The following is an 11,581-nucleotide window of genomic DNA, read 5'->3' as shown; positions in this document are numbered from 1 at the left end:
ATAATATCAAAAACTTAAGACAGAGCTTGGCACATGCTAAGTGCCACACATGATAAATATTGAGTGTCCATTATTTGAAATGCCAGAGACCACGAGTGTTTTAGATTTGGGATTGTTTTCAAATTTGCGGATATTTGTATATACATACTAAGGCATCTTGAGTATGGAACCCAAGTCTAAACACCAAAGTCACTTATGTTTCATATAATCCTTATACGAGAAAGAAAGTAATTTCATACCATATTTTTAATAATTTTGTGCATGAGACAAAATTTTATGGTGTGGAATTTTCCACTTGTAGTAAATGATGGTGCTCAAAAATTTTGTATTTTGGAACATTTTGTATTTTGGATTTTCGGATTGAGGATACTTAACCTCCAATAGAGTTCTTCCTTCCATGTCTCTTGGGAAATAGCTTATCAGCTACCTTTGTTCCTTTGAGCACACCCTTTGGGGTCTCACCTCCCCTGGAACACGTTCCCTCTAAGAAGGCTTATAGAAAATGAAGTGTCCTTCATTGCAGTATCTTTAAGTCAATGCTAATTCATTCATTCTCTAATTCATTCACTCATTTAGGGTTAGAGATTCTTCCCCGCAACAACTTGTTAATTTTTTTAACCTTACTAACTTCTAATCAGTTACCATACTGTGTTTGGGCTGCCCTCTGCCAGCATTAGATCTTCATTCCAGTTTTTCCATACCACTTCCCCAAGTCTTTCCATCACAACCCCCACATCAATCACTGCATCCTGCTCCAATTCCTGGCTCACACTGAGTTCCCTGCTGACAAATGGTGACGACATCAGCACATCACAAAAAGCACATTTACAATTTTTTAAAAGAATCTACGGGAAAACAGGGACAATACAATACATAATAAATTGTAAAGCCGGATTGTTCTAAAGATAGCTCTCAACCTACGTCTCTGAGGCCCAGTTGTAGGGTTTTGTCAAGCTTTTATGTTCCCATGGTAACCAACATACGTGCAAAGCTTATGAACATATATTCAGAGAGGCTGAGAGTGGAAAACTCACCATGCTGGTGAGAACCAGGTCTGGCCCCGATCTGTGGTTGATCAACTGGATGGGCTGAGCCAGCTATTTATAACTGAGTCATTGTTTCCGACTAAGTGTGTGCCTTAGGTCACCTGCATCAAAATCCACAGTTACGTATTTCTGAAGGGTGTATTCTTGGGCTCCCTCAAGGGCTACTGAATCAGAATCTCTGGGTCAGGGAACCAAGAACTGTATTTTTAAAAAGATCCCCCAGGTGATTCTTGAACACAAGGAAGCCTGAGAATCACAGGGCTTTAGATCCTCCTCGAACATGCTGTGGTTTCCTGCTCATTAACACAGGTCACCATTTGGTTTCTTTGGACACCAAGAATATTTGCAAAAATCCTTGAGCAACACCAGGCAAGATATATTCATCAGATTCCTCTTTCATCCAACAAATATTTACCCAGTATTTTCTACCTGTTGGGTGCTATTCTAGGGCTACATCAGGTCAAAGAGATAAAAATGCCTTCCTTCATAGAGCTTATGTTGTAGTGTGTAGGAGCAGAGAGAATAAAATATTGACTAACATAAAGAAAATAGGTCAATTGTTAGCATGTTAGAAGGCAATGGATGTGGTGGGAAGCAAACAAAGTCAGAATAGAGAGTTGGTAAAATTTCTCTTAAATTAAATGCACTCACATTTCTTGAAGAGTCTTGACTGCCAGGCCCAATTGCATCTTGAAATGGACTTTAGAATATAGTAGGAGCTGCTGGTCAGCTGCCTGGACCCCCATGAGGCCTGGTACATGGCCTTCATTCCCCTTCAAATTGCCCTCACCCTTCCACCTCCTGCCCCGGCTCAATGTCTGACCACCGATGGCCCCTTGCCTCACGGTGAGGTCCACTCCGTCAACTTGGTGGTGTCATTTATACCTCTGGCGCTCTCTCAGGGAGGCCACATCCCTGCTGGTTCTTCCTGTTTCCTCCCTCCACTCATCCTGGCAGCCCTCCCTAGGAATCTTGTCTCCAGTTCTGTTCTTCTAAGGAATCCAGCCTCAGATGGGTCCCCAGCAATAGGAGAGGATCTTCACTGTGGTCTACAGACCAGGAGGCCTGAAGGCTGTCAGGGTTCCTTCTCATCCAAGTCTTCATTGTTCCACTTTAAAAAAAAATTTTTTTTTAATTGTAGATGAATGTAATACCTTTATTTATTTTCATGTGGTGCCGAGGATGGAACCCAGTGCCTCACACGGGCTAGGTGAGCGCTCCACCACTGAGCCACATCCCCAGCCCTCATTGTTCCAGTTTTATCCTCAATTTCTTTTTAACTATTCGGGGTCTTTGGGCACCTGCCATTACCCTGCAGAGGAAAGCAGACAGGCGAGGCCCTGAGAGCTGCCTGCTGTCTCGTTCACTTTTCCTCTTTCCTTTCTCCTTCGGCCACAGACATTTCTAAAGCGCCTACTAGGGAGATAAAAATGGCCACCCTCAAAATATGTTTCTTTGGCATAATTTGAGTTGGTTATTCAGGAACTCTTCAGGCCTCTGCAGACACAGGAATGGCTCCAAAAAGCTGCCCTTTTGTAAAAAGGAATGCACATCCAACTACACTAGTAAACAGCAGCTGCAGACCCTGGAGTTTCTATCCACGTGCCTAAAATCTCTCTTTTCACGGGGAGGAGAGATGGGGCGGTCTGACACCTGGCCCAGGCAGATGACAACAGGTAGCCTGATGGCTGTTACCTGGGTGACGTATCAGCATCATGGAATATTTGCCTTCCCTCACTGTCCCAGAACCTGTCTACCACTTCCCTCTAGGAGATCCACATTTCCTTCTGCAGGGACACAAACTTCAACTCTCTGCCCTTCTCCTGAGGTTAGTCCTACTTTGTGTAGGACTCCCCTGTTTCTGCATGTTAATGAATTTTTATGTCCACCCCTTGCCCCTGCAACACCATTACTCACTTCATACACTAAAATATCAAATCTTCGAAGGCTAAAGAGAAAATATAAAACTCTTCTACCTTCCAACATGGCTGTGTTGAGCTTGGGGATACAGCAGAACCAAAGTAAGCTCCCCAACATGATACCTGAGGACACGCCTCATTTTCTCTCCAGCTCTGCTAGTATCTAACCCTTGGAAATGACCATGCTTTGTGAGCAGTCAGATCAACTGCTGAAAGATAATGTCCACTTAACTTCGTTATCAGAATTATTTTTAAAAAGAGGCCATTTGACACATCCTTGCTCAAAGAAGTGAACGTGCCATTTGGTGGCCTCCTGGAAGCACCAAGAGAAGGGGCAGATGGGGGCAGAAGTGACAGGGGCCAGAGCATGTTCTAGTGTGACGAGAGGTGAACATGCACACCCCACGGTTGTTTATTACAAAGAGAGATTCTGTCCTTTTCCTTAATGGGCTCCGTTTTCCATGTTCCCCACATCAAACATTGATTTTTTTCTTTCATAATGCTGATGGATGCTGAAGCAGACATTCTTCACAGCTTTGAGAGCACACATTCTTGAAATATTTGCAAGATTAAAAAGAAAATGCTTGGGAGGTTTCTCTTTCAAATAAATTTTGTAATGCAACCTTTCTTTGCTCCTAGCATCTGGTGTTGGGGTGGAGGGCAACTTGGGAAAATATTAAATGGGGCCCCTCTGTGAAAGTTGAAAGGGTTCTCAGGGGTTAAGGTCACCTTGCCTTCTAGTCCTGGGGAGACCTTCTCCCAGCCAGGGAGTGGGTGAGGGTCTTGGACCCTCAGGGCTGCTCCAAAGAGGCCTAAACCCCCTCACTTTGATGCAGTCCTAGGTCCCAAGAGTGCTTGTTAGATTTGGTTGCCAACAGGCAAAAGAGAATCAGCCATTTGACGTAGATAGAGGACGAGGCCATTGCACCCAGCTGTTCTACCTGTCTGGAGGGAGGAGGGACCCAGCAGAACTTAGAAGAGACAAGTGACAGTGACTCACTGTTGAAAGTTCCCAGCAGACACGAAGAGCGGCTCTATTACTCACTTTCCCCCTTGGCTTTTCACAGGCCCACAAAAAAATTGGTGGCTCCTCTCTTGTCTATACCCCACATCTCTCTCCTCACCATCTAGAGGTAGGCCTGGGGTCGCCCACTCAGCTGGCTCTGCAGAATCACCAGGGGAGGGTGTTAACATGCAGACTGTGGCTCAGTAGCTCCCTAGCAGGACCCCCCCCAGTCTGCATTTCTAGTAAGCTCCAGGCTACTCCAATGCTAACTCTTGGATAGCAATGACAGAGCCAATTCAAAGCCACCTCATGCTGGGGGAAGGAGAGTTGGCTCCTGGAGCTGTTAAATTGATAAAGGTGGAGTATTTTCCTGGTGACAGCAAATCTCCAGTCTTATTTCTGGAAATGATTCCAGTGATAAGAACTGCAGTCAAATGTCTCTTCTCCATCCCTCTCTAACTCCGTTGCCCCCTTTCTTCAGCATGTGGGAGGCAATAACCAATGCCCCTATGAGCATCCTTCTCGCACCAGTGACTGAGCTCAGGGTAGGCCCCAGGAGAGAACATTCAAGAGACACACAGAAGAAAATGCAATCTTGCATTCACCAGGGACGTTCTGCTCCTTCCCTCCGCCTCCAGCTGCTTTTATGAGCAGGGCCCAGCCAGGCAGCCTTTTCTCTGCTGCAGGGCTCCGCGGGCCCCTCCCTGGTGGAGTGTGCTTTTCATTAGACAGCCACTCCAGATGAAAGGGCCATTTGCTTCTAAATTGCATAAATTGCTATTTCTTTATTGCCCTCCCGACAGGGGCTGCCCTAAACTTGGCATGAAGGGCTTCCAGTTTGCAGCTTTTCTCATTTCCCAAGCTTTGCTCTTTTTTTTTTTTTTTTTTTTTCATTCTCAACTCTCCCTGTCAGCCCTAGCCTGCCTGAGTGGGCGGCAGAACTGAGGATGGGCGGGGGCGGAGGGTGCTAATTAACGCAGGCTAAGAGCAGCCTTGGCAAGAAGCCAGGAGGGGAGGCCTGGTCGGGTGGAGCTGGCACCAGGCTTGTGTGGAAGATGCCTCGGGGACCATAGGAGAGAACCCGAGTAGGGTGTAGTTTAGGTAACAACAAATATCTGGCTTGAGTCATGGATGGATGTTTACATATTATTTAGAAGGAAAGCTGGAGCCATAACGATTCCTACATAGGGAAAGATAGGTTGATGCAGACTTGAAAACTGTCAAGTCAGATGAAGGTTCTCCTGACTGTCAGCTTTGCCACCTGGATTTTCTGTTCTTTAATTCATGCCACAGAGGATGGAGCAGTATCCAGACTGGTGCTCAGAAGCATCACAGCATCAAGGGACTTGGAGAGTGAGCTCCTGGGTGCGGAGGGGAGGGGGATAATTGCTTCAGGAGGAGTAATGACATTCTCCCCGCTTTGAAACCACCTCAGCTCACTAGCACAGCCTTGGACCTGACTACTGAGGTAGGGCCTGGTGAGGCTGACAGATCCCAGAAAACAGGGGTAAGCATCACTTTCTTAACCATATCCTGCAGGATCTCTTGGGGGCATTCCCAGGGAGGTTTGGACTGGGGTCTGTCTAGGGAAAAGGGCCGTATAAGTAGATGGGGAGTTAATATGTTTAAGGAGTTCCGCTCATCATCCCTGATGGGTATCCATGCACATGATTAGCCCTTAAACACAGCAGCTATTGTTTTTAGGCAATTTGATTCACTCCAGAGGCGCTCTAACCCACCTGGAATTGAATGGCGTTAGCTGGTGGGGTGTAGGCATCTTTGGCTCAGTGTTGGAGAGCTTATCTAGCATGGACAAGGCCCTGAGTTTAATCCCCAGTAACACAAAAGCAAAAACAAAACCCAAGCATCCTTCTTGAGATGTCTTCAGAGTCTCTGCCAGCCTGTCATGATAATGTCATTTGTGCTGCAACAAATTCTTTATCGATGGAAGAATAAACATTTTCCATTGATTTATGCCTTTTAACAGAATAATTCAATTAGAATGAATTTAAAGTTCTCTCTGAGTGGTAGAAAAATTGGTTTCAGCTAACTCTCTGGGAGTTATACACTTGCCAGTTATGGTTTTCAGTGTTGTTCTCAGAACACGTGCTGAAGTCACACCACCTGGGTTTTGCTTCTGGATCCACCAGTTACTATCTGTGACCTTGGGAAACCAACTTCACCTTCTTGATCTGTTTCCTTGTTGAGGGAATGAGTACCTCCCTTGGGTGGTGGACTAAACTGGTTCCTGTGTACAGAGCACTTAGCACAATGCCTGAGATATCATTAGTGCTGCTAGACCAGTACACTTCCAGGGGTGCTGGGTGTCATTTGTCATGTGCTTACCAGTAGAAAGATCAGGAACCACTGCAATGACTGTATATTGATCATTCAATCAACAATCGGTCAGTATTTATTCAGGGCTTTCTTGATGAAAACTCTGTTTTCCTTACAGAAAACTAATTCTGCATCTTCAGGCTTTCAAAGATAATGATTTGGGGATTAAACGGATACTAAAGGCTTATCTGTTCACTTTACAAATATTCAATGTAAATGTCCTTTCAAAATCCAGCTCCTCTCACGCATTCTAAATGTAACTCAATTAAAGCATTGACTTCATGAAAAGTTCATGAGTATCCCCAGAATCTATTCTGCCTTTTCCCCATAAACCAAATTTCAGAGTAACCAAACCCCAGGTAGATAAAGGAGAAGTTCCTCTATATCAGTATTATGGATAATATAAATTATGGAGGAAATGACAGAATTAGAAAATTGCCATTTTGTAGTCCTTTATGAAAAGGCTGGAATAAAACAAATTGTTACCAGTAGAGGACGAAACCATATGATCTTGTTCATGAGGTATTTTACAAGGGAAAGAACAGGCTGTCAGCACCTGAAACAGCTAGTCAATCTTAGCACGACTAAAAATGCACCCAGATGTATCTCTCCAGATATGATGCAAAATGAAGGAAATGGCATCATCACTGAGGTGGGCTTGGAGAAAAACTGAACTTGAATCAAGTCAAACCATTAATTCTAATTTCTGGTCTACAGAAAATATAGCAGAGAGAGGTCCTTGCCAAAGGACATCACAGAAAGGAATCAGGGAAAACAATTGTGGGCTTTTTAGAGAAATTGACGTGCTTCCTCCAAGTCAACTTGTAAGAGAAAAACGTAGGAAGGATTCTTCTAGATTAAAGGAGATTTCGGGAAGACGTAAGAGAGGTAACAGCCAAACAATGAATGGACCATTTGGATCCTGATTTGTACAAAAAAAAAAAATAGTGAAAACAATTTTGATAACTGAGAAAATTTTACTGAGGACTGGCATTAGACATCACTGAAGAATTTTTAATTTAGGTAGGTGGGATAGTAGCATTATAGTCATATAAGAAAATGTTACTTTTTTTAGGTGCATGCTCAAATGATGTGATTATGGAAATTTGAAAACATGTACTCTAGCAGCAAATAAAACACAGAGTAAGCAGGGGGAAGGGTAAATATATTACTGAGACTGGATTTTGTTTGTTTTGAGTAGGTTTAGAAATTTCCATAATAAAGAATAAATCCCAAAATAAATAGTATTAAGACAAAAAATTATATAAAATTTTAACATCCGATCCTCTTGCTCTCCCTTCTCCTGTTATGGGTTGAATTATATCCCTCCTCAGTTCATATGCTGAAGTCCTGACCCCCAGAACCTCAGATGAGACCTTTCAAGAGGTAACTGAGGTAAAATGAGGTCATATGGATGGGCCATAATCCAATATGACTGGTGAAGAGAAGATTAGGATGTGACACATAAAGGGATAGCCTTGTGAAGACCCTGGGAGAAGACAGACACCTACAAGCCCAGGAGAGGGGCCCCAGAGGAAACCAACCCTGCCAACATCTTGTTCTTGGATTTCTAGCCCCTAGAACTGTGAGAGAATAAACTTCTTAGTTTAAATCACCCCGTCTGTAGGCAATGACAGCCCTAGCAAAGCAAACTGCCTTTCTTACTTGATTTTCTCTACAACATTTACCACCAATAATGCATTAGATACTTGTTTCCTTGTGGCCAGTCTTATCCCAAGAGAACATATGAAAGGGCAATGGATTTTGCCTAGATTGTCAATGGCTGACTCTCCCACACCTATAGCAGGACCTGACCATGGATCATTGTGCAATGCTGTATCCACGTGCGAGCCTGATTCCGAGGTACTTCATGAACACCTGCTAGGTTGACAATATTTGTCCAGGGTAAGAACTGTCATCCAGTTCACTCTCCCTCTAAATACCCCATACTACAATCTGTCCCAAGTGTCAGAACTTTGTCGGGGGATTAAGCATCGGGGCAGTTTGGCCATTCTGGGCTCAGATTCTCTCTTAGTCAAGGTGAACCTGAACCCCCACTGTGCATCTAGACATAGAGAAACTTGTGGGGGCCTCCAACTGTTCTAGTGTCTAAAGAAGCATGGTATAAATGGAGCTTTGGAGAAGAAAAAATGTGGCTAGGAAGAAAAAAGGAAAGAGCAAAATAAGAGAGTATCCATAGGGGACATTTGTCACATTTCCTGGATGCTACTGAAAATACTTCCTGTGTTTGAAGAATGCCCTGTCTTAGGAACCCTGGCCCCCTAAGACAGAACTCTGAACACATTTTCCAAGACTCTGATACAGCTAAAGATCAGGCACCTGCACCAATCTGATACACTCACATGAGACTTCTAGAAGGAGACTTAACATTGAAAGTGCACAATGTAAGCCACTAAAAGGGGCACTGTCAGAATACCAGTGTCATCCGTAATCTATTTGGTGGAGGAGATTTTTGGCAGTGACTGTAGCTAAAAGGTCAAATTCTTGTGCAGAAGTATGACTGGTGTTGAGGGTAGCAGCAATCATGGTAAAGTAGGAAGCTGATTTAAGTAGGGAGTTGCAAACTGTAGCATCTGGTGACTGGTGGCAGTCACCACTGGTGACAAAGCAGTTCTGCAGCATGGCTGGAAATGTTGTTTTTCAAAATGCAGCCCCTGGCCTATTTCTCTAGTATTCATGATAATTCTGTGGGTCACCCAACACCCCTTGTGTAAACTTCTTGTTCACCAAATAAGTGTGAGTGAAAGAGTTGCAGGTTGGTGAACCGCAGAACACATATTTAAGGAAAGAGAATGAAAGCAGTTTTTGTGTAGTAAAATACACATAAACTTTACCAATATAACTATTTTAAGTGTACAATTTAGTAGCACTAAGTACAGTCACAATGCTGCACAGCCATCTCACTACCCATTTCTAGAACTTTTTAAAAAATTCAGCATGGGTTCATATCTTTGAAGATTTTAGTTTTTAGGTCAATTCTAAGGCAAGTGAATAAACCTAATTGTCTGATTTGCACAATGTTAAGATATACATTTTTTGTCCATGACTGCATTGCCAGAATAATATATTAGGTACCTGAAAAATATATTTTTGATGTTGAATGATCAAGTGTAATATTCTTTTAAAAAACAAAACAAAACTGTAGGGAATTGAACCAAGGACCTTATGTATGCTAGGAAAGTGTGCTACCGCTGAGCTACATCCCTGGCCCTTTTTAAAAATTTTATTTTGAGACAGGGTCCAACTAAGTTGCCAAGCTGGCCTGGAACTTCTGATCCTTTGGCCTCAGTCTCCCATTATATGGAATATTCTTGAGTCCAGTACTTGGGCAGTGCCTTGGCATCTGGTTGGGTGTCCACAGGTGTATACAACACCATGTGTGAATACATGCACCTTTAGTGGGAAGAAGTAGTGTTATTGAAGAGTCCAAGCAGCAAATCCCAATTGCCTCACACCTGTGTCTGGGTGTGGGGGCTGGAAAGGCTAATGTAAATTATATGTCCACCTTAGATGACGCTAACAAGGGTCAACTTAAAGACCTCTGTGGCTGGAATTGTAGGAAGTTAGTGAGGGACATCAGATGGTCCCTGCCTCTCAGAAGCTCAGACTGGCTTTAAGTGATATAATAAGAGTGTCTTAAGGTTTCAGGTACAAAAATTAATAATAAAAGAAAATGTGTTGGTGCAAGAATTGGCAAACCATTCAAGCATTCATTCGACAGTATTTATTGAACATCTGCTTTGTATCAAGTTCTTTTCTGGATACTGAGGTCTCTGCAGCAAAGAAAATAGCCACATATCTGTTGTCTAGACTTTATATACTAATGGAAAGAGACAGAAAATAACTTTAGATATATCTTGATGGGGAAAGTGCTAGAAAGGAAAATAAGGTTGGGTAAAGTTGTAGCAAGTGATTAGAGATGTCTGTTGGTTTTGAAGATCTCTGAGAAGGTGACATTTGAGTAGGGACCCCGGGAAAGAAAGGTAGGGTGCCATATGGACATCTAGAGTGTTCTAGACAAAAAGAGCAGGTAGTGCAGAGCTCTGAGGTGGGAATGTGCTTGGCAGATCCCACGTTCAGCAAGGAAGTCCATGTGGCCAGAGCCAGTGGAGGAGAGTCGTGGGCAAGAAAGTCAGGGAGGCAGATGAAGAGACACTTTGCTCTGAAACTCCTGAATGAGTCCTGGGTGGCAGACATACCTCTTAGGTCTTAAATGAGACATTTTCCGGAAAGTGTTCAGCATTATCAGGTAGGATGAGGGGCTTGAGGGGACCACCCACTCTTCCTTCACAGGCTTTTTGAGAGCTCTGTGTCTTGAGTGCTAGTAATCACCAGGACTTGCCATTTGCCCAGACACAATCTGACTTTTTCATTCTCTGGCTTCCCAGACACAATCTGGCTTTTCCACAGTGAGATGGGAGTCATTTGTCTGCCCGCAGCAAGCCCTGGGCAAAATCCAGCCATCTCCTCAATGAGTAGGATGTGAGTCCTCTCCTTCAGGCGAAGATGCAAGTGTGGGAAGACCAGGGAAGATCCAGGTAGAAGGACACAGGGAGGGGGGGAGAACCGCAGGACAGAGAGGCCAGGAGAATGCGAGAGAGGAAGACAGAACTGCATCCTGCACCACATCCCCACAGCGTTGGGCCTCATGAAAATGATCGCTTTTATTTCCGCCTCATAGCTTCCCACTCATTTTCCTGATAGGAAGAGAAAAGACTGCTGGGGCTGAGCAGGGAGTCTAATAAGCACAGTGGTGCCCTGTGTTCCTTCCAGGGTTGCCCAGGATGTGGATTGCTGTAGAACGTGTCAGATGTGAAGCTAGCATGGGAGCACCAGCTGCAGCCCTGCATACCCCCTGCAAAGCTGAACAGCTGATTAAATACAAGTGGCATTGGGCTGTTTTCTTTCAGCCTGGTCTCCATCCACAAGAATAATTCTTTGATATAAAATTAAATCCATCAGAATTAGCAGACCCTTGATGGGAAGGGCCATCTGTTCTTTCTTTGTAAGGTGTGATCTCAGTTCCTTTAACATTCAGCTTTCATGGCCCAGATCCTTGTTCTGTGAGAGTGCAGGACACTAGTGCCCTCTGGGTGGCTCAGAAGATGTTTGGCAAGCGGTGACATGCCCTGGTGTTGCCCGTCGCCAATCCTCTGCTCTTCCATGGCAACTGCTCCTTCTCTATCTATATTGTCCCCTCACTTTTTTCCATTCTACTGACCTCTCTCTGTTCTGCTTCAGTCCAAGTGTGA

Source organism: Sciurus carolinensis, chromosome 1 (assembly GCF_902686445.1).
Source record: "Sciurus carolinensis chromosome 1, mSciCar1.2, whole genome shotgun sequence".
Classification (NCBI taxonomy): Eukaryota; Metazoa; Chordata; class Mammalia; order Rodentia; family Sciuridae; genus Sciurus; species Sciurus carolinensis.
This window is presented reverse-complemented; position numbering follows the sequence as displayed.